At 38.3% G+C, this 25,259-nt stretch overlaps 1 protein-coding gene across 7 annotated transcripts in view; it reads right to left on the bottom strand.

Annotated features, from left to right (window-relative positions):
- Positions 1-25,259, bottom strand: part of LOC133560314 (neurexin-2-like) — a 1,077,892-nt gene that overhangs the window by 313,770 nt on the left and 738,863 nt on the right. The window lies entirely within an intron of this gene.

Raw genomic sequence — 25,259 nt, forward strand, 5'->3', positions numbered from 1 at the left:
GACCAGGTCGTTACAGTACTTTTTATATGTCAGGGCCAATATGTACACATATTCTTAATATAGTGTACATTTTAACTGACCTTTATTTTACTATGTTTGTCTTTTTGAAGGTGGCTAAAATACGCGGTGCTGCTGACCGCCGTCTAACGTTACATTATTGTGTGTGATACACTAACTAATGTAACGTTATGAATAGGTATGTCATGGAACCCTGCTTAAAAAAAATCACTTAACAAGTGTGAAAATAGTAAAGCTGTAGTGGACGAAACAATTGCCGTGTTGGCAATAACGTTATAACGTTAGCAGTGAGTTTACAGCCTCACTGATTTAACTACACAGCAAATAAAAGTTACGTTACTTAGCCAATAAACTTTAGGTTACATTCAAAACTTACTGTTCTTTGTGCAACTCCAAATGTCGAACGGAGTTGAAAGTTATTGCGGCTCCGTCTGTAATCTTCGAACCGCATGTTTTGCAAACTGCAATTTTTTTTTTGTTGACCAAGTCATAGTTTTTATAACCAGACGAAACTATCTTCTGTATAATTTTTTCTCACTGGCACGTTGTATGACACGTTGGTTGTCCTGCAATTAGATTGGATGAATGCTGTCAGACGAAAACAACGTGGATCTAATTTGATTGGATGTTGTACCGACAGCAGGGACACTAACAGACACACACGTACACAATGAAAGATACGGCGCACTCCTGAATAACTTTTTAATCTTTTCAAGTATTGTCAAGTCAAAAGGTTCAAATCCTAGTGAAGTCACAAGTCATTGATGTTAAAGTCTAAGTCGAGTTGCAAGTCTCTTTACACTTTGTCAAGTCGAGTCTGAAGTCATCAAATTCATGTGACTCGAGTCCACACCTCTGATATATGTAAATATATATATATATATATATATATATATATATATATATATATATATATATATATATATATATATATATATATATATATACATATATATATATATATATATATATTAGGGCTGCAAATCTTTGGGTGTCCAACGATTCGATTCAATATTGATTCTTGGGGTTGTGATTCGATAATTTATCGATTTTTTTCGATTCAACACGATTCTCGATTCAAAAACGATATTTTTACGATTCAAAACGATTCTGTATTAATTCAATACATTTGATTTCAGCAGGATCTACCCCAGTCTGCTGACATGCAAGCAGAGTAGTATATTTTTTTTTAAAAGCTTTTATAATTGTAAAGGACAATGTTTTATCAACTGATTGCAATAATGTCAATTTGTTTTAACTATTAAATAAACCAAAAATATGACTTATTTTATCTTTGTGAAAACATTGGACACAGTGTGTTGTCAAGCTTATGAGATGCGATGCAAGTGTAAGCCACAGTTACACTATTGTTTTTTTTGTTTTTTTATAAATGTCTAATGATAATGTCAATGAGGGATTTTTAATCACTGCTGTGCTGAAATTATAATTAATATTGTAACGTTTGTTGATAATATTCATTTTTGTTTCACTACTTTTGGTTTGTTCTGTGTCGTGTTTGTGTGTCCTCTCAATTGCTCTGTTTATTGCAGTTCTGAGTGTTGCTGGGTCAAGCTTGGTTTTGGAATTGGATTGCATTGTTATGGTATTGCTGTGTATTGGTTTGTTGGATTGATTAAAAAACAACAACAAAAATAAAAATTAAAAATTAAAAATAAAACAAATTGATTAAAAAAAAAAGAGAATCGATTATGAATCGCACAAAGTATTCCCACACAACGCACAGTATCAATATTAGTTATAATTTCAGCATAGCATTGATTAAAAATTCCTTCATTGAAATTATCATTAGACATTTATAAAAATAAAAAAATAAAAAAAATATTTTTGGTCATATTTTTGGTTTGTTTAATAGTTAAAACACATTGACATTATTGCAATCAGTTGATAAAACATTCTCCTTTACAATTATAAAAGCTTTTCACAAAAATCTACTACTCTTCTTGCATGTCAGCAGACTGGGGTAGATCCTGCTGAAATCCTATGTATTGAATGAACAGAGAATCCTTCTAAATCGGAAAAAAACCGTTGTTGAATTGAGACTTGTGTTGAATTGAAAAAAAAAAAAGATTTTGAATCGAATCGTGACCCCAAGAATCGATATTGAATCAAATCGTGGGACACCTAAAGATTTACAGCCCTAATACATTATATATATATATGCATATATACATACATATATATATATATATATATATATATATATATATATATGCATATATAGGCGCCAGCGCCCCCCGCGACCCCAAAAGGGAATAAGCGGTAGAAAATGGATGGATGGATATATGCATACATACATACATATATATATATGCATATATATATATATATATATGCATATATACATACATATATATATATATACATACACACACACACATATATATATATATATGTGTGTGTGTGTGTGTGTGTGTATAAGTGTATGTATATATATATATATGTATGTATATATATATATATTTTATATATATATATATATATATATATATATATATACATATATATATATATATATATATATATATATATATATATATATATATATATATATATATATATATATAATGCTGTTTTAGGAGAGGGAAATCTATTACTGTATGTGGCAATTTTTTATAAGTTTAGTTGACTGGATTTTAATTATACACTGCATGTGCACTTATTTGAGAGCGCAAGCACACAGTACTAAAACACATCTAAAGAAAACAAAATGAAAAAAATGGAGTCCGGGCGAAACAATATAACGAAGATGCACACAGTGTCGAGTATGGATGTATAAATGATTAGATTTGGGACTGCTTGTGGAGCTAGCGGGAGTGCTGTATGTGTGTGTGTGTGTGTGTGTGTGTGTGTGTGTGTGTGTGTGTGTGTGTGTATGTTGGAGGCAAGCAGAGCAGAGATGGAGTAAGATTGTGTATCAGATGAATCATTGCTGATAGAGATCTAAGCTGAGACTCAGCGAAGGGGAGCAACACAGGAAAAAATTTGCCCCCGAAAAGAAAAAAGCCAGGAAATGTCATCTGCCATGACAGAGGGGATAGACTCTAGAATTATGAATTATTACACACACGCACAAACATACACACAACTGGTGAAAAACTCCCATGGGAGAGGCAAGCTGTCAAGGAGAACATGAAGTAACACCCAAGGGTGACTGCAACGCGTGTCCTCGTCATGCACCAACACTCAAGTCAGATTACACTATCTTAAAAATGCACACACACGCGCACACACTACAACACACACCAAAAAGACCTGCATGGATAAAGTACGACTTTGAGAGAGCATCCGGCCCTTTGCCTATTCTTGGCCCACATAATGTAAGGTTAATCAAAATTGGATGATATAATTCAAATCAATTATTTTAATGTGTGGATTAAAAAATGTTTTGTTTTGAAGCTATATTTTCCATACACCACTTAGCTCATTTAGCTGTGCTCAGTTTGCAAGTTTCCTCCAAACGATATCCACTCATGCATAAAACAGAAACATCAATGCTGAATGCAGAGTTTTTAACAAGTGTTGGGATGCTCAGGGTTTATTAAATGACATCAGAGATGAAGTGGTGTGTGAGCGCTTTGAGTGTTTAGAAAAGCGCGATACAAATCTAAGTTATTTCTATAAATCTAAGTTTATAAGTCTACGTAGAGCAGTTTGCTGTGTATAAGGACAGCAATTGGTTTCGCCATTTTGAGACCAAAACATAGAAAAAGGTTCAGTCCCCGCCTCATGACAAAAAGACATCTGTTTCTCGGTCTTGCATGGCAGCTGTTATCGTGACCCCAGAATGCAGAGACAAGTACAAACCCTGTTTCAATATGAGTTGGGAAATTTTGTTAGATGTAAATATAAACAGAATACAATGATTTGCAAATCATTTTCAACCCATATTCAGTTGAATATGCTACAAAGACATATTTGATGTTCAAACTGATAAACCTTTTTTTTTTGGCAAATAATCATTTACTTTGGAATTTGATGCCAGCAACACGTGACAAAGAATTATGGAAAGATGGCAATAAATACTGATAAAGTTGAGAAATGCTCATCAAACACTTATTTGGAACATCCCACAGGTGTGCAGGCTAATTGGGAACAGGTGGGTGCCATGATTGGGTATAAAAACAGCTTCCGTGAAATGCTAAGTCATTCACAAACAAGGATGGGGCGAGGGTCACCAATTTGTAAGCAAATTGTCGAACAGTTTTAGAACAACATTACATACATATTAGCAGTAATGCTACTTTTTATACCAACGCTTTTGCCCCACACTTGACAAATTACGGTTGTCTATTTGACATATTACCACTTGAAGCCGGACCACCGCCAGACGATGGACCCACTGCTGTTTTTATTGGGAATTAAGTCTTCCTTCATTTGTTACCAGATCTGCAACTTCTTTCTCTTGTATTACCACTCGTACGGCTACAATAGCAGCTAACGTAGCCCAGTCTGCTACCTTTCTGCTGGGCGAGGGCGTATATGTATGTGACGTATGACGTGACCAACGTTCCCTCTAAGGTACAGGCCTGTGCAATTGCACACTGCTCACACGTCCTCTGCACACGGCAAATCTAGGCCGCGCACAAAATCGAATAAAAAGATAAGCGCATAACAGTGTGCACGTCTGCCGTCGCTCACATGTGCGCCACTGAATGCTCAAGGAGTTTTGGCGTTTGCTCACACAAATAAAATAATGGAGGGAAAATTGGACGTGACAGTATGTGACGTGTGAAAGTTGTTGCGCCTGCTGGTCTATGAGGAGAGACAGGAAAGAGTGAGAAGAGCCTGAAGTGTAATGACCGCAGCTAAAAGCAACTGCGTGAGAACGTATACTCGAATATTACGATATACTCATTTTCTATATCGCACAGAGACAAACCTGAGATATATCGTATATATCGCACGGCCAGAATTATTCTGTACAATAGGCGCACCGGGTTATAAGGCGCACTGCACTGTTGATTTTTGAGAAAATTAAGGGATTTTAAGTTCGCCGTGTAGTCGAAAAATAGGGTAGTGTCAAACATACGTGGTCAACAAAACTGATCCTAAATTCCTATATACATAACGTAAATATAACCAAATAAATACCAAATCATTTTCCATTTATCCATTTTCTACCGCTTATTCCCTTTTGGGGTCGCGGGGGGCGCTGGCGCCTATCTCAGCTACAATCGGGCGGAAGGCAGGGTACACCCTGGACAAGTCACTGGGCCAACACAGATAGACAGACAACATTCATACTCACATTCACACACTAGGGCCAATTTAGTGCTGCCAATCAACCTATCCCCAGGTGCATGTCTTTGGAGGTGGGAGGAAGCCGGAGTACCCGGAGGGAACCCACGCATTCACGGGGAGAACATGCAAACTCCACACAGAAAGATAATTTTTTCCCCACAAAATACATGGCAAATAAATTAAGCTCTCTGAAATGAATTTGTCATTCATATGTTACAGACATAATTTGTGTATGTTTTACAAGTAAAAAACATGTTTGTCCATCTCAAACTTGCTATCACTTTTATGTATGGCATGGTTAAACTCATTACTGGCAAAGTCTTAAGTAAGCTATATTTAACATCAATCATTGTACTTCTCAAATAATAAACAGTAGCCTATAGACTAGGTTGACGTTTTGTTAATTAAATGTACTGACGTTGTCTTTTTTGACGTTTGTGTGGGCATATTTTCACCAAATCCTGCACCGTCCCTTTTAAGGTGTTGACGTTTTCGTGAGTAGCCAGTGAAGTACAAAGTACACATGGTGCAGACCATTCTTTTGTCAGTTGGCATTTTTAAAGCTTTTGGCTGTATTCCATGACTTGTACTTGAACTTTCTGCCGCCATATTTTGTTTTCTAAATCATGAGGGACATAAGTGGTTGCGCTTAAGAAGATATCAAAGCAGCACGCACGCAGCACATAGAATGGTGTGGGTTGTCAAGGTGGATTACAAAGAGCGGTTTGAGACGGAAGAGCAAACATAAAATAAATAATATAAAGTAATTGAGCAGAAAAAATGTCATCAACAAATGTTCATATGGATATATTTGCAACAGTTGACCAATCCAACAGCAACATAAGACAATATATATTCCCTGTGCTTTTCTTGTATTACTAACCTGTCACTCAGTCTATATATGTTGCGTTCAGGGGATTGAGTGGATTGGGACCTCATTATTAGAAAGTCGAGCACCTGCTGCTGCAAAGAAAAACAAGCAACACAACACACACGAATGCACACAAGTGATGCTGACACATGATGCAACAACCATCACCCAAAGGCCAGAAGTCTTGCATTTGAGACCGGAGAGACTGGAGTTAAGTCCACCAGGAGAAACCACTCTCGTGTTGAAGAAGGGAAACTAGGACAAACATACAGTAAGATCTGAACCTTGCGTCACCGCTATGATCCTGAGGAAGCCATCTTTCCATTGTACACATATTTTTTTACTGAACCACAAAGACTGCCAATAATGGTGACCAAAGACAAAAGAAGGGTGTCGGGTCTTTTCATCAAGGTCAAGAAAGTGGGACAAGCTGAAAAGTCATACATTTTTAACTCCTGTATCCTGTCTGTGCCGCTTTCCTTCCAAAAAAGCCCCCTGGTGTTAGCCTCTTGTGTCAATTATAGCACTTGAAAACAGACTCCAGTGTTTGATTCTCATTTTTATCTAATCGGGGGTGGGACGGGGGGCGTGGTTAAGAGGGGAGGAGTAGAATTACAGGTGTTGTGTGCGCAGTTGTGCACTGCACTCTCTAAAAGTCGTAGATGTTATTGTCACATATGCATGATTGATTGATTAAAACTTTCATTAGTAGATTGCACAGTACAGGCCCTGCGATGAGGTGGCGACTTGTCTTGGGTGTACCCCGCCTTCCGCCCGACCGTAGCTGAGATAGGCGCCAGCGCCCCCCGCGACCCCAAAAGGGAATAAGCGGTAGAAAATGGATGGATGGATGGATGCACAGTACAGTACATATTCCGTACAATTGACCACTAAATGGTAACATCCGAATAAGTTTTTCAACTTGTTTAAGTCGGGGTCCACGTTAATCAATTCATGGTACAAATATATGCTATCAGCATAATACATTCAACACACAAGTTAATCATCATAGTATATACATTGAATTATTTACATTATTTACAATCCGGGGGGTGGGATGAGGAGCTTTGGTTGATATCAGTACTTCAGTCATCAACAATTGCATCAACAGAGAAATGGACATTGAAACAGTGTAGGTCTTACTTAGTAGGATATGTACAGCGAGCAGAGAACATAGTGAGTTCAGTTAGCATAAGAACAAGTATCCATCCATCATCCATCCATCATCTTCCGCTTATCCGAGGTCGGGTCGCGGGGGCAACAGCCTAAGCAGGGAAACCCAGACTTCCCTCTCCCCAGCCACTTCGTCTAGCTCTTCCCGGGGGATCCCGAGGCGTTCCCAGGCCAGCCGGGAGACATAGTCTTCCCAACGTGTCCTGGGTCTTCCCCGTGGCCTCCTACCGGTTGGACGTGCCCTAAACACCTCCCTAGGGAGGCGTTCGGGTGGCATCCTGACCAGATGCCCGAACCACCTCATCTGGCTCCTCTCGATGTGAAGGAGCAGCGGCTTTACTTTGAGTTCCTCCCGGATGGCAGAGCTTCTCACCCTATCTCTAAGGGAGAGCCCCGCCACACGGCGGAGGAAACTCATTTCGGCCGCTTGTACCTGTGATCTTATCCTTTCGGTCATGACCCAAAGCTCATGACCATAGGTGAGGATGGGAACGTAGATCGACCGGTAAATTGAGAGCTTTACCTTCCGGCTCAGCTCCTTCTTCACCACAACGGACCGGTACAACGTCCGCATTACTGAAGACGCCGCACCGATCCGCCTGTCGATCTCACGATCCACTCTTCCCTCACTCGTGAACAAGACTCCTAGGTACTTGAACTCCTCCACTTGGGGCAGGGTCTCCTCCCCAACCCGGAGATGGCACTCCACCCTTTTCCGGGCGAGAACCATGGACTCGGACTTGGAGGTGCTGATTCTCATTCCGGTCGCTTCACACTCGGCTGCGAAACGATCCAGCGAGAGCTGAAGATCCCGGTCAGATGAAGCCATCAGGACCACATCATCTGCAAAAAGCAGAGACCTAATCCTGCGGTTACCAAACCGGAACCCCTCAACGCCTTGACTGCGCCTAGAAATTCTGTCCATAAAAGTTATGAACAGAATCGGTGACAAAGGACAGCCTTGGCGGAGTCCAACCCTCACTGGAAATGTGTTCGACTTACTGCCGGCAATGCGGACCAAGCTCTGGCACTGATCGTACAGGGAACGGACCGCCGAACAAGTATATACATTACAAATACATTTGATTATTTACATTAGGTTATTTACAATCCGGGGAGATGGGATGTGAACGGAGGAGGGTATTAGTAAAGAGTTGAAGTTGCCTGGAGGTGTTGTGGTGTATGTACAGTAGATGGCAGTATTGTCCTGTTTAAGAGTGTCACAACATTGCTGTTTACGGCAGACAAACTGCTTTACGGTAGACGAAAACGTGAATGCTGTTGTTGTATGTTGTTACCGCGCTGGGAGGACGTTAATGAAACTGCCTAACAATAAACCCACATAAGAAACCAAGAACTCGCCCTCGATCATTCTACACTGTTTATATTGTGGTAAAGCGGATGTGAAAACAGGCTGTCCTCACTCAGGTCCGCATGGAGCTAGAGGGGGCGTGGCCTCCAGCTCCGCCTGAATTTCGGGAGATTTTCGGGAGAAAATTTGTCCTGAGAGGTTTTCGGGAGAGGCGCTGAATTCCGGGAGTCTCCCGGAAAATCCGGGAGGGTTGGCAAGTATGAGTTAGAGTCTGTTCAGCTAATGACAATGACTTTGGTTTTGTTTGATCGGCCTTTTTACAGGCACTGTTTGGAAATATCTGGGGTATGTAAAGAAACATTTACAAAATATTTCCGTGTAAATACTCATTTCACAATGTATATATCTGCGGCTTATAGTCCGGTTCAGCTAATATATGGAACAATATTTTTTTTCTTTCTAAAATGTTGTGTTTAGTATAACGGTGCAAAATACGGTAATTCAAACATTTTGGGAATAACAGCCTATCTCCAATTATTGCCTGTTTCCAATTAACACCAGGTTTTCTTTGCTGTTTGGGTAAATAAACGCCCCGACTATGATTAGAACATTTGTGATATTGTGTGATTTACATGGATATCATAGAATACAAGCCAGAATGGGGGATGTGCAGTTTTTAAATCGCAAAAAAAGTAATTCTAGCAATGAGGCAGCCATCATAATTTTGGACAATAAGAAAATAGTGCAGTACTTGTGAACTATACTGCAATTCACACACTTTTGCCCAAATTCCATGGATTTGTGTGCTTGTGTTGGAATGAGAGGGACTGACTCTATCAGGCATCCACCGTAATGTCCAGACTTTTAACCCCGGCTGTCTACAATGCTGTGGCTGATAAAAAAAGATTTTTCTGGGTTCTCAAGTTTCACATACCACCAATAAAATGTGCCTTGTCACATCAGATCAAAGAAAATCAAAATTGAAATGATTCACATTAAATCATACAACACACTCACAATCATTAATCCAGCCATTTAGCGCGTTATGCGCTCACCCTCGTCATGGAAAAGAAAGGAAGATATGCAACAAAGGTAGCCCTAAAATCGAATACGTGCAACCCAGCCATTGAAAAAGGAACCAGAATACAAATCCACTACCACTAACGAATTCCGAAAGGCCGGACCACACGAGGAGAAGGACTAAGACCGCGCTCAATGACCTCTCCGGTAGGCTATTGTAAGCAGTGTTAAAGTGACTGTCTCTTCTTACATTTCTGAAGTGCCTGTGTAAATATTTCATGTGTGAATGTGACTTGTGCTGCCAGTATGTGTACTCAATTAAATGTGTCCAAATTTTAGGTGGGTGCACCTTTTTAACTCGGTGCATTCAATGGCCCGGAAATTAAAGTAGTTAACATTTGGATGGCACCCCTACTGTTAAAAGTAGGGGAAGTCAAGCTAAACAATGGACCCGTATCACGCATGAAATTATGTCACGGTGGGCTTCACTCAACTATGTAAATGCTGTTAATGGTCCCTGCAATATTTAATTACCCCAACTGTTTCTTATATCCATTAAGGAAGCACTCACAGAGCATCCATCTAAGTGTGTACGTGTGTACCTGGCGTGTGTTGTCTTGCTCTATGCAACAATGCATGCAAATCATTTGGTTTATTTTATTATATTATAGTGGAACATGTTTAAGTTAAAAACTCTTTAACCGTCTGACTCACATTGACATATGCGGTTGTTGACATAACCAAATCTGAAAGTAGCCATTGTTTGCACTTGTATTGAACTTTTGACATTCACTAGAGACAGACAGGGTAATAACAATTGAGCCTACAGTAGTTTGTATTCATCATTTCCCTCCATTTGTGCACATATTTGTATCAGATTTCTTTTGTTTTCATATATTTTATTCTCTCATTAAACACAGCCACTGTGTTGCATGCTTTGACCATAATGACAATCAAGCTCTCTCAATGAACACAACTTTCTTCCAATGGCTAAGGGATGCATCATACAATTTAGTGAACATTTGTTTCTATTTAAGGCTAATCCTGTTAACTATGTGTGTCCACCAATTAGAGCAAAATGCCTGCAGTGAAAATGCACATTAATGTTCTGTAGGTCTGTCGGTCTCAGGATCATTAATTCTCAAATTTTACACATATTCAATCTAGTGGTACGCCAAAGAATAACTTGATTAAAGAACATTGTGTTATTTTTCTACATCCAAACAAAGTGTTATTGTTCAAGCTGTGTGTAATGTTACAGTAGCCAAAATATCAGATATACTAAATAAAACATCTGCCATGTTTTAATGAATACCTGGCTGGCTATGTTTCTGTAGAGAACAGGGACTAATGTTCATTGAAAATTGGCCCTCTTTCTGGGGCAAACCAGGCTTGCTGAGGAGGGACGGCCTTTACCCAAAACCGGACGGCGACATCACTCTTTCTAGAAACACAGATTACTGTTTGAGATACACTTGACTAACGACAATGGAGCAAGCTTGGACACAGGCAACTAGAGGACCTTTTAATCCGGATGAGGAGTCAGTTAAGCTCGAACGAACCAGCGCCAGGCTGGAGAATTATGGCATACCTATTAATTTCTTGTAGAATAATACATAACTCACAAAATGTTTTTTCTTTAGTGAATGTGCCAGAGGTAAACATGCGTTCTACTGAGGTGGCAAATTATTGAGCATGAAATGTATCGCAGCACCAAGCAAATAATCTCAAAATGCCCAACATATCAATTCCTAGATGTGATTGAAATTATTTAATGCGCACTACATGAAATACACGTAATGTTATTGACATCAGTACTACAGACACAAATAACAGAAATGCCTTTTCTATGTGGAGAGGTAATCAAGTGGCCATAGATCAGTTTCCGTGGAGGAGGCGCTTATTGTTCCGAGTCGGGACCTAGGGTGGACCACAAGAGGATCCCCTACTTGCCTTCCTATGGACTGGACTCTCACATTATTAGGACCTGTGGTGTACTACTCCTCTATGTACCAGTCATTGACGTATCAGTGCTGCAACCTGTCTACATACAGGAGGATCCCCCTTCTGACCTCCCTAAAGACTGGACTCTCACATTATCAAGGGCTATATAAATACAAATTGATTGATTGATTGATTGATACTTAGGCCAACCACACTACTATATTTTAATGTTAATCACTATGGTGGTACTTGAAAAAGCAGAGTGTTTTCTGAAGTGGTGCTAGGTGAAAAAAGTTTTTACAAACTACAGCTCTAGATTAATGCAAGTCGACCAGTCCAATAATTTCTTCTATGAACTGCAAAATAGGATATGCTGGCACACTGGCCAGCAGTGATAAAATTCCTCTCATCCCTACTGATGTCTCCATTGCTTCCTTCCCACGCCTACAGCCATCCATCCATCCGTCTCTGCAGCCCGGTCTCGCCGGCCCCCGCAGCTGTAAGCCCAGCTGTCAGGGCCAGATGGGCTCGGCTCTCAGAGCAAACCCTACCTCATCCATTAAATTCACGGGGCCCCTAACCATGAGGAATCTGGCCCCTTAAGCTGATGGCTGAAAAAAGAACCATTTAATTTTAGGGATTTCTTTTTTTTGTTTGTTTTCTTTAGATTTACACTTTGGCTGAGACATGAAACCATTTTGTGCAGCTTGCAGTTGTGGAAGCAATGATCGGGATGAATGCTGAAAAGGTGGATGGGGAGGAAGAGTGCCTGCTCATGCCATCCCAGAATAATAGGGGTTCACTGTAATCTGCTGCGTAGAGCGAGACATTTTGGTAGAGCGGCCGTACCAGCAACTTGAGGGTTGCAGGTTCGATTCCCGCTTCCGCCATCCTAGTCACTGCTGTTGTGTCCTTGGGCAAGACACTTTACCCACCTGCTCTGAGTGCCACCCACACTGGTTTAAATGTAACTTAGATATTGGGTTTCACTATGTAAAGCGCTTTGAGTCACTAGAGAAAAGCGCTATATAAGAATAATTCACTTCACTTCACATGGATTTGAGGATTTTACATACTATTTCTATAGCCAATGAAGGTCTGACAATAGTGCTGGAGAGATGGTGGAATAATGGCTACCTAGTCGGCACATTTCTGGTAGAAACGTCCAGCATACACAACAAAAATTCTACAATTTTAATCTTGGGGAAAGACCAAGAGATAATCGTGCAGCTACTTTTTTCAAACATACACATCTTTGCAGATCATCATGTTTCTGAGGTGTCTTAAAAGAAACCGCAGATAAGGAGTACCGCTGCGTCTTCACCGCTATTGTTGTGATTCATGCGCACTCATGGGAAGAAAATTGCCTTTATCGTTCCATATTGCACCTTGAACATAAAGTATGCCTTGATTTGTGGGGAAATGTAAGGCTGATAGCACAGGGTAGGATGGGATGGATTTTATCCATCTCAAAATGGGGAAATGATGTGGTTGCATCACACACTGCTAAATATAATAATTCACATTGAACACAATATTGTTTTGCAAAATGTTTCTGCATTACTGGATGTGCTCAATCTACGTTCGAGTTCCATTGCTCCAAAAGTGACATAAGTCGAGTTTTAGTGTAAGTCGGATCCTATACCTAAATTAACATCCAAGTTACTCACACTGTGCATAAAAAAGATAAAAATACAACAATAGAATTAATAAAATGGTAATAAAGACAACAACTCCTTGCTTTTATGTTTGAGGTGTTGCAAAAGGAGGGAACTACATATTGAGAGGAACAACGCTCAATAATGAGACAACTACGCTGCTTACGCTGTCCATTTTAGAGAAGCAAATCCTTTTTCCCATTTTCAATAACGCTTCTGTCTCAATCCTTCATGATGGTCGTAAGAGCTAAACCAAACATGTGTCCAATGTTGGTCGGCATTTCTCCACTTTTTGATCATTTTATGACGATTCCTTTCACTTCACTTTTTTTGGTTTTGACACTGTCAGAAGGATCTGTTGACGCATTTGAAACATATTGGCCGTAAAAGTTAAAAAGTTAACTACAAACCCCATTTCCACATGAGTTGGGAAATTGTGTTAGATGTAAATATAAACAGAATACAATGATTTGCAAATCCTTTTCAACCCATATTCAGTTGAATATGCTACAAAGACAACATATTCGACGTTAACACTGATAAACGTTTTTTTTTTTTGGCAAATAATCATTAACTTTAGAATTTGATGCCAGCAACACGTGACAAAGAAGTTGGGAAAGGTGGCAATGAATACTGATTAAGTTGAAGAATGCTCATCAAACACTTATTGGGAACATCCCACAGGTGTGCAGGTTAATTGGGAACAGGTGGGTGCCATGATTGGGTATAAAAGCAGCTTCCATGAAATGCTAAGTAATTCACAAACAAGGATGGGGCGAGGGTCACCAATTTGTAAGCAAATCATCGAACAGTTTTAGAACAACATTTCTCAACGAGCTATTGCAAGGAATTTAGGGATTTTACCATCTACGGTCCGTAAAATCATCAAAAAGTTCAGAGAATCTAGAGAAATCACTGCACGTAAGCGATGATATTATGGACCTTTGATCCCTCAGGCGGTACTGCATCAAAAACTGACATCAGTGTGTAATAGATATCACCACATGGGCTCAGGAACACTTCACCACAGTCAGTAACTACAGTTGGTCGCTACATCTGTAAGTACAAGTTAAAACCCAACTATGCAAAGCGAAAACCATTTGTTAACAAAACCCAGGAACGCCACCAGCTTCGCTGGGCCCAAGCTCATCTAAGATGGACCGATGCAAAGTGGAAAAGTGTTCTGTGGTCTGACGAGTCCACATTTCAAATTATATTTGGAAACTGTGGACGTGGTGTCCTCCGGAACAAAGAGGAAAATATCCATCCGGATTGTTATAGGCGCAAAGTTCAAAAGCCAGCATCTGTGATGGTATGGGTGTGTATTAGTGCCCAAAATATGGGTAACTTACACATCTGTGAAGGCACCATTAATGCTGAATGGTCCATACAGGTTTTGGAGCAACATACTTTGTCATCCAAGCAACGTTATCATGGACGCCCCTGCTTATTTCAGCAAAACAACACCAAGCCACATGTTACAACAGCGTGGCTTCGTATTAAAAGAGTGTGGGTACTATCCTGGCCCGCCTGCAGTCCATACATGTCTTCCATCGAAAATGTGTGGCGCATTATGAAGCGTAAAATATGACAACAAGACCCCAGACTGTTGAACAACAAAAGCTGTACATCAAGCAAGAATGGTAAAGAATTCCACTTTCAAAGCTTCAAAAATTAGTTTGCTCAGTTCCCAAACGTTTATTGAGTGTTGTTACAAGAAAATGTGATGTAACACAGTGGTGAACATGCCCTTTCCCAACTACTTTGGCACGTGTTGCAGCCATGAAATTCTAAGTTAATTATTATTTGCAAAAAAAAAGTTTATGAGTTTGAACATCAAATATCTTGTCTTTGTAGTGCATTCAATTGAATATGGGTTGAAAAGGATTTGCAAATCATTGTATTCGGTTTATATTTACATCTAACACAAGTTCCTAACTCATATGGAAACGGGGTTTGTAATAAGAATCAAATTGATGTTGCCCTTCCTAAGTGTAGCACATATTTTTCTACACTACAGTAAAATTTATGGCAGCACGAGGACCGCATAACTTGCATTGGCTTCAATGCAAAAGAGCGTAACACATACAGTACACAAAAAAAGTTTCAATAGAAATGTAGTGTTTTGACATTATATTATACGAATCTGTTGCCTTTAAAAGTAATACTGGAAAGTTCAAAGATGGGTTTAGAACGGGTATGTTAGCCTGATTCTAACAATTGTATACCAAAAAAAGAGAAATAGAAAGTAAAATAAAGACAACCTTGCACGACCGATATGAATTCAGCACTTCCAGGGAGACTTCATACAAAAATGTACTTGAAATATAGATAAAGGCAACTTGGGATAAGAAATTTGTAGATTTGTAGATTCCGCTCTGTACAAATATCACTGGGCTCAGCTTACCCGCTTCTTTGCCTCCATGTCCCTCTTGATATTTATACCATTTTAATCCTCAAGGCTACCACAAACACCACCAGCTATGAGCCTTGCTTTTTTTTCTCTTCTTCTGAAAACCTCTAGTCTTTATAATTACCTACCTCTGGGAGGCACTTTTGTCATAATCCCTCTTTCTGATGTCGGCAGCTTCTTCTCGTGCCATCTCTTATCTATGGGAGAAAACCCTTGAAATAAACACTTTGCACGGATTTACCCCTCAGAGGAAAATATTTCTTCCAAGTTTCCTGTATACACTTTCCCTTTATCGCTGTCAAAGAGCAGAAACAGAAGACTGGAGATATCTTTTTAGGTCATACAGTATTTGTGTCGGTAAAATAGTGGACTGTAAGCGGGACTTTGGAGGAAACCGTGTCTCCTCTATGTGTCATTCGTCATTAGACGCTCTGGACAAACAAGCCAAGCCATACAGTCAAAACACCCAAAATGCATGAGTAGAATGTTGTGTATGCAGACCACATCGTCACAAACACATTATTACAATGTGAACAAAGTGTGAACACTTGTTTTTGAGCTCTTCTAAAAGTCATGTCTTTGTTCCACAGTTCCTGAGTTAAAAGTAATCAATAGCAACTCTTACGTGGATGTGGATTTTTTTTCATTTTGTTTTTTTTCTATGTGTGTGTTTGTGTGCATGAAACTTTGTGCTATTTGACAGGTCGCCCCTGAATGCAGTCAGTTGAGTGTGGCCTCCCTAAGCCCCCGAGTGGGTTCTTCATTGCAGTTATCAAGGGTCGCTGTATGAGGATTTTCCGCCAAGACTGTTCTTCGCTTGTTTCTTTATTTCCTTTTAAAGGAAGGTTATAGACCGCAGAAGATTTTTTTTTTATACAGTGCCCATACATGTATTATTAAAAGTTGGGAAGGACCCTAGCTTCTTGTAGGCAATAAATAAACTGTACAGTATGACAATCAAACAATTGACTACTGTGGCATAACTGTACAGAAGTACACTAAAGTTCTACAAAAAATAATTTATCAGGATACTTGATTACTTTAAAGCTAAATGAAATCAGACAACAGTCTGAGTTATGTTTCTTTCTCAGTGGCCTAGTTGTTAAAGTGTCCGCCCTGAGATCGGTAGGTCATGAGTTCAAACCCCGGCCGAGTCATACCAAAGACTATAAAAATGGGACCCATTACTTCCCTGCTTGACACCTAGCAATAAGGGTTGGAATTGGGGGTTAAATCACCAACATGATTCCTGGGCGCAGCCACCGCTGCTGCTCACCGCTCCCCTCACCTCCCAGCGGGTGAGGGTGATGGGTCAAATGCAGAGGATAATCTCACCACACCTAGTGTGTGATCATTGGTACTTTAAATTGAACTTCTAACTTAAGTTTTGTTTGGTTTTTCTAAATGATTTTAAGTGTGTCTGCTTTTGTTTTCTATATTTTCATCCATTTTCTGCTTCCCGTGTATGTGCTGCAATTTGTATTTTTTTTGTTTTGTTTTATATTTAATTATTGTATCCTTATCACATTCAGTGTTTTGGCATTAGCACCAAAAACTGAACATAGCACTAGAAATAACATGTGATTTCATTAGGAGTGTATTTACATCAAATAACATCACAGTTACATACTGCAACATATCCGAAAAGGAGTAGAAATAAGCAGAGCATGTCTCCGCAATTTGGTTATTTGTTTTACATGATTAACATTACTGTGTTTTATTGTAGTGTTTATGTCTCATGTCTCTACATCTTATGCTGTCTCACTTAACTTTTTATGGATCTTGTTGTATATGCCAGAGGCCTGCCAGGGATGGCAGATGGAAATTAGCCTTTGGTTCCAATCTGGCACGTTTACATTTTGGATGTTCATTATGTGCATTGTCCCATGTAATAAAGATATAACAAATGGCGACTTCCTATCAGGAGTTTTATTTTACATCTATGAACAAGCTTATTGGTGTGTCTAGCAGGGGCGTTACTAGACCTAAGACTGTACTGGGGCACACCTTGGGCACAAATAATTCATGTGAGCGTGCAAAGCGCGCAAGCAAAAACATTTTTAGCACTTATTTATCATTAAAAATACATAAAAAGTGCTTAAAACTATGAAATCATATCAGATTATGTTGTATGGATCTTTGAAAAACCACCTGAAATAAACTAATGCATATGACCTACTTGTGCACTTTTTTACTCCAGACTTCTAAACTGCTACTAGTAAAAGCAAAAAGGAAGAGCAATGGATCTTTTTGAAATATATATTGCAGTAATCATCTGCAAATGTAACATCTACAAAAGTAAAACAAAATATAAGCACCCCTACATCTCTGGGTTCTTTTATATTATTTAATTTCCATTTATGGCAATGTGGCTAATCCTATTTCAGATACACAAAACTATAAAATATTCACAAAAAGATAAAGCCACAGTAGTAGAATAAATGAACAACTGTTGTGTGTCTGTTGAGGGAATCATTTTCTGAGAAGTAAACTAACGTCTCGTTTTCATTTTTGCAAAGTGGTCAATCACTCTGGACAGACATGGAAATATTACAGTAACTGTTATACAGTTGACCAGTGGTTCCCAACTGCTGGGTCGTGACATAAAAGTGGATTGTGTGTCATTTTCAGTGAGTCGCAGTCACATGTGTGCATGAAAAAAAAAAAGTTTAGGGAGAAAAAAATCAAATTTTGGCAACAAAACCAGATTATTTTAGCCTTTTTTCTAGTGACTATTAGTGAGTATTTTAGCAAAAGGCAAACCGACTAACAAGTTGGAGGAGGACTCAGGACACACATGGAAATATATAAATGGAGCAACAAAACCCGATATTTTCAGCCATCTTTCTGAAAACAAATACAGAAATGTTAATATTTTTTCTGGAAACAAAACCAGATGCTTTAGCTGTAGCCATTTTTCTGGTGACAAAACAATATTATTTTAGTCAAAGTCAATATTATTTTAGACAAGTCTACTGTACTATTTTTCTGTGAAATAAACTTGAATGATTTAAAAATTGGCTCACGACCTGATATGGAAAAATGTTTTTCTTCCTGAAGATAAACCATTTGAGAAGCACTGAACTCACACATGCTTACTCCAAATCATCATTGATGCAGAACCAGCAGACAATAACCAACATTATGTTTCATGTTCATTGGAAATTCCGCCGACAGCTCGTACAGCAAATGAATATGTTTGTCTTGATACAAGGAAGAACGTTAACTAACTTAGCATCAACTTAAGACAATGATGTTGCCTAGCTAGCTAGGACTTCACTTACATCTCTCATTCCTCGCTTCTTCTCTGCTGCGGGCGAATAACTTTCTTAAATCCATCTAGGAGTTACAGTTTGAGTCAAATCAAAATCAAAATAATGTTATTAACAAATTGTTGTTGGCTAACGTTACTTACCTCACGCAGTGAGTCGCAGCCTCTCTCTCTCTCTCTCTCTCTCTCTCTCTCAACTGAAGTCTCGATCCACACGTGAATAAATTACCATTTTAATTAGCCATGTGCTCATTGTTAGTGGAGTGAATACAGTAGCAATCAATTACCATACTAAGTAGTATGTGCGCTGTTGTCTATGTTATGTAGACTTAAAACTCTGAAGCATTTTTTTTTATTGGTGAAATTTTTACTGGGGCACTGCAGATCAACAGTGGGGCACGTGACCTAGTGAAATATGTCTGGCGACGCCCCTGGTGTCTAGTGGGATGGGCAAATGTTGAATCGGAGAAAATGGGTCGTTATTTAATGCGTCACGCACCATTGGTCTGGGACCAATGCTTTAGTGCATACAGTATCTTACCTAGAATTGTCAATCCGGGAATCAACTGGTGTTTATTATACAATAATACATGTTTCATAAAATTTGGTCAACATGACTCTCAGCCTAATATTCAATAGACAATGCTTAATTATTTCTCTGACACTTTCAATCAAACATACAATTGTGAGGTTCTTTCAATGATCACCACTCCAGGAACTGCTCAACACCACAAAAACTGCATTATTGGAAAGACAGATTTCCTTTTTACAGCTGCTTTGGTTGCAGTATCTAGCAGACCAGTGGCCAGCCCTCATGTTATTGTCTAGGAACGTTCTTGTCATACCACAACACACGATAAAGCACACAAGTATACACATCCATCTATCCATTTTCTACCGCTTGGGAATGCGGGGGGTTCCGGAGCCTATCTTAGCTGCATTTGTGCGGAAGGCAGTGAACACCCTGGACAAGTCGCCACCTAATCGCACAGTCAACTTAAATGCATTTGCCATCACTCTGCCAGATATTCAGAAAATATACAAAAACAAACAAAAAAAGGAGATGATTCTGCTTCTGTTTAGTGCCTGCAGAGAGCACTTTTTGTACTGCACATCCTTTTCAAATATGGGCTACAAACGTGATATTGCTACTTGCTCAATGTTAAGATGAAATATGTACTTTTTTTAAATTGAAAAAACAGTAGAAAAATCCATCTCACAGGGACAGGATGGTGCAAGGGTCCTCGAACAATACACTTTCTCTCTTTTTCTTTCCTTATTTGCTAACAGACGCATGCACATTTTCAGGAATCATGCAGATCCCAAATTCAGATCAGCAGGTACCAGAAGGTAAGAAAAGTTGGTTTTGCATAATATTGGAAAACATGCCAGATAATATGTCTGTCCTTCCGAGGATGTTGTAGTCGTAATGATTTGTGCAGTCCTTTGAGACATTTGTGATTTGGGGCTATATAAATAAACATTGATTGATTGATTGATTGAATGGGGGGCATTTTGCGGTCCTTATACACAAACCATAATAATACTGGTATGTCTGACTATGGTAGCTGTAATGCTTCGACAATCCATCAAGCGGTGCGGTTTCATAGCTTACCAAAGTCGTACTAAAAATTTTTGACAGATGTTTTGAGCGCCGTTTGTAATGTTCTATATTCTCAAAGGAACATTCAAAGTTTTGGTGTTGTCTACTGGCGTCATATTGCAGTTTCCACGTACCTCTTATGTGTGACTGCCATCTACTGGTCACATTTACCCTTACACCACGTGCCAAATAAAATAGCTTTGAGGCCGGTAATTACATCCAGAATTATTCCATACATAAGGCACACTGGGTTATTAGGCGCAGTGTTGATTTTTGAGAAAAAGAAAATTGAAAAAAAAACAACCTTTTTAAGTGCGCCTTATAGTCCGAAAAATACGGTATGTGTGCTTATCTCACATAGGGATTTTTGAATGATAGGCATAATTCCAAAAAAGTTCACTTTTCTGGTTGTCCCGGACTAATATGTCCGCCTTGGTATAATGGCATTAGAAATCGTTCTGTCAACCTTAATAAATGATGGCCATTTACAACTTGAGTACTATTCTGTTGATGTGAGTGCACCTGTTTTATATTTCTGTTTGGGTTGTGAGTCAAGGAACTCAAAAAGAAGGGAATATATTCTAGAATTAAGTAATCATGAACTTTGTATAAGGCATTGACCCGATGTTATGATACTGTTGTCCTTGTATAATTTGTTTTGATAGAAACTCCCATGCATAACATCTGTGTTGTGCCAAAAGTACTGACACTGACAATTTTAGGTATTTTTTATGAAAAAAAGAGGTGGGATTCGGGAAGGTCATGTCAGTAGGATAGTTTTTAACTGCGGTAAATTAAACAAGGTGGTTCCAAACTGACAATAGATTTTATTCCACAATAATGTTGATGACCTTTTTTAATCACAACATTTTTTGTATTATGCCTTTTTCATATTTTTTTCATTTATTCATTTATTTCAGGCAATGCCATAAAAAGTACAAGGTAGACAACACATAATGATTTATATTAATATAATGCAAAAGGTAATGTACAGTATGTAAGCATGATGGTCCAGTTTTGTCTGAAAAGAAGTGGGAAGAAGATAATTTATTTAATCCCACCCCCAGTTATCAATTCAGTGATTAATACATTGAGTTTCACAGTTACTTTGTTTAAGGATTATAATACACATGTTGTATCATGGTGGCATTACCACAGGTAACAATAATTATTACACTGTAAAGATAATTTGCATAAACTTCCACTTATCTTGACATCCAGATCATGTATGTTTGTATTTATTTATTTATTTAATACATAAATAAATAAATAAATAAATAAATAAATACAATTAAAAAATTTAAATAAATATATATATATATATATTTTAATTTTATATATATATATATATATATATATATATATATATATATATATATATATATATATATATATATATATATATATATATATATATATATATACAGTACACAGTGTTTCCCACAGGTCAGGTATGACCAAGAAGAACGCGGAGTTGGAACATAATTACAACACTTTATGTACATATTTATATACATATTTATAAAATATTTACATATTTATGTAACTACAAGCTCCATTCAGACAGTGTCCCATTGCTTTTATGAGCGGTCAGGCGAGTCAAAAGCCGAAAAAAAAATAAAAAAATAATAATAATAATTTTTTGATTTAAAAAATGTATTTTATTTTTTTATTTTCTATTTGTGGCGGCCGTAATTCTTTCGTGGCGGGCCGCCACAAATAAATGAATGTGTGGGAAACCCTGATATATATATATATATATATATATAGGCGGTAAAAAATCCATGGAATCCTTGACAAGTACATTGGCTTCTCCTGGTCCTCCATTTACCTAAATGTGGTTTTTCAGTTGGTGCTGCTAGTGCTTTTAATTTAACACTGCGTGTTTTTGGCAATGCTGGCGCTTGGTTTTGTCACGATGAAGACAGGTAGACGTTTATTTTTCTGTCTTAGACTTCCCAATTTAAGTGTGTAATATTTTATACTTCTCAATAGAATAAAAAAATAATTAAATTATACTGTAATTTGATCAAGTGGGATGTGCATGTGAGTATGAAACAAAATATTTGTAAGACAATGTCAATGATAATAAAGGACATATTCTCCTTGCGGCTCCAATTCAATGCTTTGACAGCCAAAGTTCAGCAAAGTAAGCATTAGCAATCTGATTGCAGGCCACCTATTGAGCGCTTATGGGTGGCGAGGGATTCATTAAGGAGCAGGCTGATGGAGACATTAAGTTGGAGAGCTTATCTGAGCGGCGCTTGCCAAGGTGCAAGGTTGAAGGGTTAACATGTCAGGGTTATCATCGATAGCCAAATTGGGGCAGCCTGCTTGGAATACATGAGCACGCTAACGACTGCCGTTGCCAGTCATGTGGGGGTTACAAAAAGACACAAGGACTGTGCTGCACATTTGGATGTCAAGAGAGCAATTATATTTATAAAAGGACAAAAACAAACACATTCAAGGGCAAACTGGCTCGAAACATTTGGCGTTTTCCCTTTGCATCTCATCCTCATGCAAGCAGCCGGGGCAGAAGGTGACATTGCCGACATATTAATTAGCCGCAAAGCTGCCATGATATCATCTCATTGGCTATTCAATTAAATTGTCTCAGGTCGGCAGCAGGAGAGTGAACGGCATCTTCAAAACGTAACAAGCAGATAATTGATGCTGCAACCAATCAGCCATTTATTGGCCTTCTACTGGTGGGCTATTACACATTTGCATCAGGAGGGCAACTGTCACTCAATTATATTTACGAGCAACATTACTTGAAATATATTTTGCCCAGATTTTTCACTTTTACAAACTTGCACACTCTAATCCTTAAGGGGTCAAATACGATTTATTATTCCACTCACACTGGAACGAAAAATGACTCCAGAGACCTTTTAACAATCATTACCGACTGTATAAAACTGCAAAGTTTCCTTTTTGCCGACAGTTATCTTTTTGGAATAGGAATGGAATGGCACTCAGCAGAGCATAAACCTCCTGCAAGGCCGAACAATCCTAATTAAGACTGTGTTAAAACTTGAGGTTCAGCACTCTGGTTTGGACCAACAATCAGGAAAAAATTGTTGATGAGTTCCAAAGCGTTTACACTGGTATCAGGATTAAAGGAAGCACGCACACACATTTTTACTTACCCACATACATACACAAATACAGTACATACATACACACTCACAGTACATACATTCACACGCACATTCACTGTACACATATATACAAACTACACATTTACAAGCAAATTTGCATGCATACACTCATGCAGATAATAGCAGAATTTGGGCAAAACATGGCACACAGACAAAGCTTTACCTATTTATACTGTAACAATCTGAAAGGTTAATACAGTCCACTTCTTTTTTCCCCTCCATGTGTCTGCTTTTGTGTGTAATTCAAGTTATCATTACATGTGTATTGTTGCATTTGAAACAATTGGATTGTTGATAGTGGAGGTAATTATTATTATTTATCAGTAGTGCTATATATATTGGTATATGTATTGCTCCATTTGTAGTGCGATAATGTTCATTGTTATTTCTGTGTTATTAATATTTACTTCTTCAACTGCTTCTCTGCTACTACTTTTTATCATATTTGTACATATTGTATTTACTGATGCTGTTTTGTTGTTGTTGTTGTCGTCCCTCTGTCTTATCCCCCTCTTGTCCTCGCAATTTCCCTCTCCGTGTTCCTTTTTTTCTCTCACCTTCTGCTCCGGTCGTGCAATGCCAAAAATTAATATAAATCCATTTAATAAAGTCAAATACAAATAAAGAAACAAGAGAAGTATCCCACACTTCTCTTTTGTAAAGTAAATATGTAAATCTGGGCCTCTACATCATCTGTTCTCAAATGGGGGTACGCGTACCCCTGGGGGTACTTGAAGGTATGCCAATGGGTACGTGAGATTTTTTGAAAATATTCGAAAAATAGCAACAATTCAAAAATCCTTTATAAATATATTTATTGAATAATACTTCAACAAAATATGAATGTAAGTTCATAAACTGTGAAAAGAAATGAAACAATGCAATATTCAGTGTTGACAGCTAGATTTTCTTTTGTGGACATGTTCCATAAATAATGATGTTAAATATTTATTTTTTTGTGAAAAAAAGGTTTGGATTTAAGTTGACGGATCTCTATTACAATCCCCAAAGAGGGCACTTTAAGTACTCGGGTGATATATCTTGGTTGGTAGAGTGGCCATGCCAGCAACTTGAGGGTTCCAGGTTCGATCCCCGCTTCTGCCATCCTAGTTACTGCCGTTGTGTCCTTGGGCAAGACACTTTACCCACCTGCTCCCAGTTCCCCCCACACTGGTTTAAATGTAACTTAGACAATGGGTTTCACTATGTAAAGTGCTTTGAGTCACTAGAGAAAAGCGCTATGTAAATATAATTCGCTTCACTACTTCTATGTGTAGAAATCTTTATTTATAATTGAATCACTTGTTTATTTTTCAACAACTTTTTTTAGTTATTTTCATATCTTTTTTTCCAAATAGTTCAAGAAAGACCACTACAAATGAGCAATATTTTGCACTGTTATACAATTTAATAAATCAGAAACTGATGACAGTGCTGTATTTTACTTCTTTATCAAAATTTTCAACCAAAAATGCTCTGCTCTGATTAGGGGGTACTTGAATTCAAAAAATGTTCACTGAAAAAAGGTTGAGAACCACTGCTCTACA

Source organism: Nerophis ophidion, linkage group LG10 (assembly GCF_033978795.1).
Source record: "Nerophis ophidion isolate RoL-2023_Sa linkage group LG10, RoL_Noph_v1.0, whole genome shotgun sequence".
Classification (NCBI taxonomy): Eukaryota; Metazoa; Chordata; class Actinopteri; order Syngnathiformes; family Syngnathidae; genus Nerophis; species Nerophis ophidion.